Source organism: Megalobrama amblycephala, linkage group LG15, assembly GCF_018812025.1.
Source record: "Megalobrama amblycephala isolate DHTTF-2021 linkage group LG15, ASM1881202v1, whole genome shotgun sequence".
NCBI classification, from domain to species: Eukaryota; Metazoa; Chordata; class Actinopteri; order Cypriniformes; family Xenocyprididae; genus Megalobrama; species Megalobrama amblycephala.
The window spans coordinates 243,390-251,595 of NC_063058.1; positions in this window are offsets into that span (position 1 = coordinate 243,390).

Below are 8,206 nucleotides of genomic sequence, written 5' to 3' on the forward strand. Positions count from 1 at the left end.
TGGACAGCATTTCTTATGAAAAAGTGGAAAAGTATTCATAACAGCACAGATCATAATCAGCGAGCATGTTTTTAAATAAAGTTGTTTTTTAAATACAGTTTGAGGAAGCTTGGTGGTGACGATGTTGATCCGCGACCATATCTCAGTGAATAGCTTGTGTCTGGAGCTTTACGGAGAGATCAAACTCGATACATCAGAAATGCATACAAAAGAAGTTATGGTTTACAGACAGAATTCTATCATTAAAATGCACACTAGCACAAATACACTAATTTAAACACTTGGAAACATGCATACGCTTCAAAATACAGGATGGGTATATGTTGTGAAAAAGTGGAAAAGTATTCATAACAGCACAGATCATAATCAGCGAGCATGTTTTTAAATAAAGTTGTTTTTTAAATACAGTTTGAGGAAGCTTGGTGGTGACGATGTTGATCCGCGACCATGGTGTGCTGTAGTCCGTTTATAGCCTACTGATAGCCTTTTATATCTGACGACTTTATTTAGGCTTCAAAATGGATAAATGTTGTGTTAACTTGTAAAGATTATCTTGATAGACAAAACGTGTAAGTGTCATAACCCTTTGTTAAACACAGAGCTTATTTTCTGCGATTTTCCAAAAGTCTATGGGAAAAATGCATAGGCTTTCAACCGAGGGAACCCGTGCGCCGCTAACTTCCGGGTTGGCCTACAAAAACGCGTCATCCCTGGGGCACTCTATTACTAATAAAAATATATTTTTTCCTTTTTTGCCATTTCAGAAATATATAAAAATATCAAATTCATCAGTGATGTATTATATATATATATATATATATATATATATATATATATATATATATATACAAAACAAATACATCATTGATCAACCATTTACATTGTTTTATTGTGACAAATAAGTTAATTTTATTTAATAAATACAGTACAACTTTCTATTAAGTCTATGCCTATAATGAATTTTAGCTCCATTTATGCTTATTTATGTTAAGTATTTTTCTATAAATATATTTTAAAAACTCATTAAGACATATACTGCATTAAAAGAACAGTTATAGTTAAATTTATATATTTATTTCTGTCCAATAAGTGAATATATTGTTATTAATACCTGTGTTGTGTTTTTATAAATACTTATTGTGAGTGATAATAGTTACTAACCTCTATAAATGCATTGTTGATGGCTTTAAGTAAAGTCAAAACATAGGATGCAATTTTCCTAAAGAAAATGTTAAGTAATCATGAGGTTGCATTTTAAGTTGTTTTGCAAATGTACCTGAACAATAATTCCAATATATAAAAAAGAAAGAAATCATTATAAACAGTTCTTTTTAATATTGCATACTACTGGGGGCCCGTGTGGGTTTTCTGTGGGCAAGCCCACTGTGGGTTTGCCCACAGAAAGCCCACATGGGGCCCCAAAGGGTTTGCCCTTGCCCACACTGTCCCACAGAAAACCCACACTTACCCGCAGTGAGCCCACACTGGCATGTTTGCTGGGTTGAGTACCAGGTCTGGATAAGTATTGGGAAATAGAACTAAAAAGTAAACAAATAAATTTAATAAAAAAAAAAAAAAAATCATTCAAGCAGCATGTTCATGGTAAATTTAGTGCTTGTTGAACACCATTGAATAAATCCAAGTTGCACATTTTTATTATGCAAAGCTCTGTAATATGTAACGATGTAGCGGTTCGTACAGTTATTACTCAATTTATGGATGAAATATGAATATAATAATTCATAAGGTTTTATGAATAAATTATGATTCATATATCGACCCAACGGGGAATTAAACATATATTGTGAATCAATTACAACGAATTATAATCAATTACATATATGATTAGTTCTGGATTAATAATTATTTAGAGAAACTGTTGGCCAAGAGAATATTCCTATTATAGCATCAAAGCATAAAGCGATCGAAAAAACGTTAAAGTGACTTGGTCTTCAGTTGAAAGAACAAACAGAACAATCGAGCGTGAATAACATTTTAATATATGCAAACTACGAATACAGAGGTTATACGTCTAAATATATATACAGGAATATACACACCTATGTACAAGAGTGGAAGTAGAGAAGGAAAGAGAGGAGGCAAGTAGCAAACTCACAAACAGTCCTAAGCCAGCACGGAAATCAGTTTCATCATCTAAGATTGAGAAACGGCAGTATATTGGTTGTGTGTGTCTTGCCTTGGTTGTGTGTGTCGAATTTCAGGTTAACGCTGGTGCAGTTCGTTGGCTTCCTCCGTTGCCAGTTGGCGGGCAAGCTCTTTCTTTGTTTGGTCTCCTAGCTGAATTTGCATACTTAATGACTATCAGATCGGATTTCGAGCTGGAGTACGTTCTTCACAGTATCATTAAACACATCGAAAAATGCATTTGTCAGCTGTGTGACATATCTCAGTGAATAGCTTGTGTCTGGAGCTTTACGGAGAGATCAAACTCGATACATCAGAAATGCATACAAAAGAAGTTATGGTTTACAGACAGAATTCTATCATTAAAATGCACACTAGCACAAATACACTAATTTAAACACTTGGAAACATGCATACGCTTCAAAATACAGGATGGGTATATGTTGGCATAATTGTATCTTACATACAGTCAAAAATGTATGTTTGTGTGTTTCTGTATGTGTCTGTGTGTGTGTTTTTGTGTGTGCCTGTGTGTGTGGGTGTTGGAATGTGGATCTGGTCAGTCTCTCACCAAAGGGGGGGAGTTTTCTGTTTACCCTCACAGGTCCACAAACCTGCCGAAAGTCACAGTCGTCCGGAGCCGAGTTAGTGATTAACAAACAAAGTTCATCAGGTTAAAAGCGTTCTGAAAACTCCAAAGTTTATTGACTGTGAAAGGATCCATCCAGACGTTACAGTCCCCCTTTCGGCCAACGAAGTTCCTGTGCGGACTTCGTTGGACGTTAACCAAGTTTGATGGCACATGGATCCGGATGGTCACGCAGCAGGTGGTTCCTACTGGTCCTTGAGGAAGGGCGGATGGGCACTTGTCTGTGGACTCTTGCATCCCTTTGGTCCCTTTGGATAGGATGAAGGCCAGGCCCAGGGCGAGTGCGTACTTGTTTGCCATGGGGAGGCAACGGACTGTGTTGGCAGCAGTCCAAGCTCGGGCTCTAGGTGAGCTGGTCAGGACAGGCATTCGTGAGAGTGCTTGGAGGGCTGCATCGATGGGAGTACTGTCACTTAGCTGGGACCCCCCTTTGTCAATCCTCAGTTCCAGTCCTGGATCTAAGGTGTGCTGGTGATTCCTGGAGGAGGATGGGATTTCCAGTTCTGACTGGTCCTCTTTGCTTGAGAGACAGTACACTGCCAGATGGCTGCGGTGAAGGATGGAACCCAGGGGTACCTGGATCCACTTACTTGGATTGGGCAGGCTGACACGAGTGGCGGTGTTGCGCTGATGGTAGGTTAGGGTGGCAGCATGAGTGGGGGTGTGGACAAGCAGTCGATCACCCACAATCTCGGCTTGTGTTCCGATGACTGGGGTGTGAGGCTTGGCCTCGGCAGGGCAGCGTGTGTCGCTGGTCATGGGCTGCGGCCGGCCCATTCCTTCAGTGTGGCTTCTGAGGAAGAGCTGGTTTGGGCAGCAGTACTGAAAGTCTTTGGTGAAACTACACCTGCGAAAGTGGGGAGCCGGGCACAGCCGTGGGTTGCTGTTGTGGTAGACTACCGCAACTGAGGTGTGTTTCTTGGCATGGGTGTTACGTTGCCACCACCTGACATTGACCATGTCTTTGGGTCTGCCAGTAGCGAAGTCCAGCACAGTTTGTGTAGGAAACTGAGGAATCCTATTCATAGCCACTCCGTCCATAGAGAAGCTAACTTCTCGCAGCAGGTCTGTCATCAGAGATTTTTGGCAAAATCATTTTGGAAGACTGTAAACAGTTGCTTCATTGAGTTCGCCGTTTGGATCAGCAGGAAACTGTGAGTATAGAGAACCACCAGAATACCTTTCCGGGATTTGCAGGTGGTTTGCAGGGTTTGGCTCTGTGTTGCGAGTTGTTTTCTCAGTTGTAGGCGGAGCTTGTTGCGATGCTGATGAGGGGAGCAGGCTGTGATGATACTCAAGTCTCCTGGTTGGTACAGGTGCAACGGCAGTGGCACCTGCCGTGCCATCAGTATGTAACAGGGGTTAAATAAGGCCTAGGTTCGGCTCTGGGAGGATTTAAATGAGAAGTTTGGGCCAAATTCAAATTCAAGCAATTAACACTCTGAGGTCTAAAAACGCGCCGGCGCGTTTTGCAGGTTTTTTTTCACATTGCAGCAAAACAGACTTAAAATACTCCGTCATTTTTTGTCATAGAAACATAAGTAATACATCAATTGAAACTATAGAATATCTCCTTTTATTTGTATACACTCAGAGTAAAAACAAAATGTTGTGCTTTTTGTAAAATAAAGAAAACTAACATGATGCGTGATCTCTCATCTCCCTCTGAACGAAGTCCAATCTGATAGTTCTCAGAAAATGAAGTGTAACTTAGTGAATACTAATCACAAAAAATTCATACTTATGTCTAACAAAACGTTGAAATGTCAGGTTTTAAATCGTGCAAGTCAAATCGAAAACAAACATTCTGCGTTTATGTAATCTGTATGAAAAGAGAGCCATGTCAGAAGTCCGTGATTCAGCTCATTACCCACTAATGCGGCCACACCCACGGAGCCAGCGCTATTCACAGGCAAATTCAGAGACAACACATGCATTCATCATCTCAATCGTGTATTTATTGCCTTGAAAATTGTTTATCTGGATGAAAAAGCCATGGTTAGCGATCTCTGGAAGACATTCAGTAAATTCCTGTTTGTTTTCTTCTATTGATAAGTTTTAAGTGAGTTTTTGTTTCTTTAGCGCCCTCCGGCTGTAGTATGAATTGGTAAACACCATTCATGGAATATCGTCTTCTTCTTAGGTGAATTTGTGGACTAAAATGCACAGAGCGCCCTCCGGCTGCAGTATGAATTGCAAACACCAGCGCTCATAGAGATAACAATGAATATTAAATAAAAAATAACTCCTCTGTATAGAAAATTGACATAAACATATGAGAATCCTATATTTCTCCAAATGTGCATGCTTTTAAACTAAAAGCCTATATTCAGACTCTTTGCATCACAGAAATACATTATATTTTAAAGTATAATATAAAACCATTATTTTATATTGTAATAAAATTTTTCTGTATGTTTCATATACCATGATGAGCTTGAGACATCACAGAAGTTTTTTTTCACAGCCTACCTGACTGAAATGCCTCATTAATATGCAAGTCTTTTCAGGTCATTACTATTCAATTCTTTTGTCTTCACAGGTGAGAATGAGCCATTATTCATGGAGATTCACGCCTCCTCGCATACCGTGTTTCTTGGCAAAAAGTGTCTTACAAAAACTAAATCAGTATATTGTTATAAATGAAAGAGTAGTCAGCATAATTTTTACATAATTTTGAAGCAAAAACTCTAGTCTACAACCTTCAATACCCAAAAGTCTTGTGAACACAGATTTAATATACTTTTATTGGCCTTATATCAGTGACTTAAGTTTTTTGTTTTTTCAGTAACCACGCATAAACGTTATTCCTTCAAAAACACAAACATGTACACACATGTTCCTCACATATTATGGTAGCCTAGTTTGTGCTGAATACAGTGTAATGACACTTGTGTCATTAATATGTTTATGAACAACTGAAAAAAGCACAAATGTCAGGGCATGTCAAAACTTCTCCAGGCCCCAAATCAGCCTCAGACTCCAGAGGGTTAACAGCCGGCAATTTTATTACAAAAAAAAAACCTCAAAAAAACTTTGAGTGAACAATTCTTCACAATGTACATGAAATCACAATTGTCCAGTTTCCACTCAACAAGAATGTGAAGTCAAGGAAACAATAAAATAAAACAAAAACAAAGTCTCAATAGTCCTTCTGGATCCCTTGTATGTATGTGCGTGTATGTAAAATACTCAAATGTCCATTGTGTATAAAGGTCTTTTTGTGTTTTTCTACCCGGGTAGTGTATATGTGCTTAGCTCTCAGTTCGGATCTGTGTTGAATCACGATGATTCTTTTGAATCGTAGATCAGGGTCTGGCTCGCCGTTCAAAGGTAAATCACTCAATCAGAATCAGCATGCAAAAAAACCCAATCAGAGTTCTCGTAAAAGAAAAACCAGTAATCAAAAGCATTGACCGTTTTTTTCCACAGTAACAGGATGAATTAGTAACCTCGTGCGTGCATGTTCAGCTGGCTTCTTCGTCTGAATTTAATATAAATCGACTCTCAACATGCTGCGGAGTTAACCGCCCTCTAGTGGTTAATCACAGTACTGCACCAAAGATACCGGTTTCCTTTTGTAGTATACAAATCAAAAGTAGTTAAAAATAGATTTACTGTAGAACAAAAAAAAATAAAAAAAAAAAATAAAGAAAATATGAATGTACAATTCAAAGGGGTTACATCTCCTCCCCTCCTGAACCTGCAAGCATCTCTGCATGCAGTGTACCTATAAAATCACTGATCTATCAGGGGTCAGTACTGATCACTGTGCAGGCGTTCTGGTATGCCATAATGAATGAAGAAGTTACTCCAAAGTGCTTTAGCAACTGTCCTTGCTTTTTGATCAGCTGTTGGAATGGCTACAGCATACTTAGTAAAATGATCAGTGATCACCAAAATGTTCTTAGTACCTTTACCATCTGGCTCAAGAGAAAGATAGTCCATGCAGACTAGTTCTAAAGGTCGACTGGTCTCGATGTTAACAAGGGGAGATGTTTTTTCCACTTTTGCCTTCCTTCTTATACACCTCTCACAGGTACTGACCTTGGTCTCGACATCCAATGACATCCTTGGCCAATAGAAACGTGTACGAACTAAATCCAAAGTCCGCTCCACTCCCATATGACCTACTGAGTCATGTAAAGCTTCTAAGACAATTGCCTTATACTTCTGCGGTAGAACTAACTGATAGAAGGGCTCTCCTCTATTCATTGCGCTTCCTGTAAAGGACTCCATCAAGAACTACAAGTTGGTGAATCAGTCGAAGCATAAGTTGGACTTCTCTGGTTTCTTGCTGTCTGACACAGTAAGAAAGACGTTTTCCAGTGTTCAAGAGGTGAGTCACTCTGCTTATGACAGGATCATTTGCTTGCTCCGCAGCCCAATCATGTTGCGACATCCTGGGAAGGGTGCTGGAACCAGGAAGAAAATCAGCTTGGGAGAATTCAACTGGGATGGCGTTAGCATCAATGGCAAGACATTCCAGAGCAGCAGGTAAACTGGCATCTTTGGCTGCCACAGCGCTTCTGTACAGTTGATGCTTTTGACAAATGGCTCGCACTGCTTCCTCAGGAAAAGAAATTCTATTTTCTTCATCCAGAAACCGGGAGATGAACTGACTAATGCGGTCATCTTCAACCTGGGAACTGTTATCAGTGTCTACCTGATCATGTGGTCGCCTGGAGAGACCATCAGCATCTTGATTTTTCTTCCCAGCTCTGTATTGGATGCTGAAGTTGAAAGTAGAAAGGGCCGCAAGCCACCGGTGTCCTGCAGCGTCAAGCTTGGCAGATGTTAATATATATGTGAGGGGGTTATTATCAGTCATGATGGTGAACTCAGCCCCATACAGATAGTCATAAAACTTATCCGTCACTGCCCACTTTAAGGCTAAAAATTCCAGCTTGTGGGTGGGATAACGTTTTTCACAGTTTGACATTTCTCTGCTGGCAAATGAAATCACCCTCATGTGACCATCTTGTTCCTGGTACAAGGCAGAGCCAAGACCATGGAGACTAGCATCGGTATGTAAGATGTACGGCAGTTTTGGATTCGCAAATCCCAACACCGGGGCTGTGGTCAACTTCTGAATTAGTGCCTGGAATGCAGTGTCACACTCAGGCGTCCATCTACCACCAAAAGGTTTCTTGAAATCAGAATTGGAGACAGGCTTAAAACTCTTTGCATTCCTTCGAGGTGGACAATAGCCAACTGTTAGTGCATTTAATGGTTTGGCAATTTTGGAGTAGTCTCTTACGAACCTCCTATAATACCCAGTGAAACCCAAAAAGGACTTCAGCTCACTGATATTTGTCGGCTTTGGCCAGGTGGTGAGTGCAGAGATTTTCTCAGGGTCTGTTTCTATGCCTTTCTCCGAAACAATATGTCCCAGATAATTCACAGATTTCA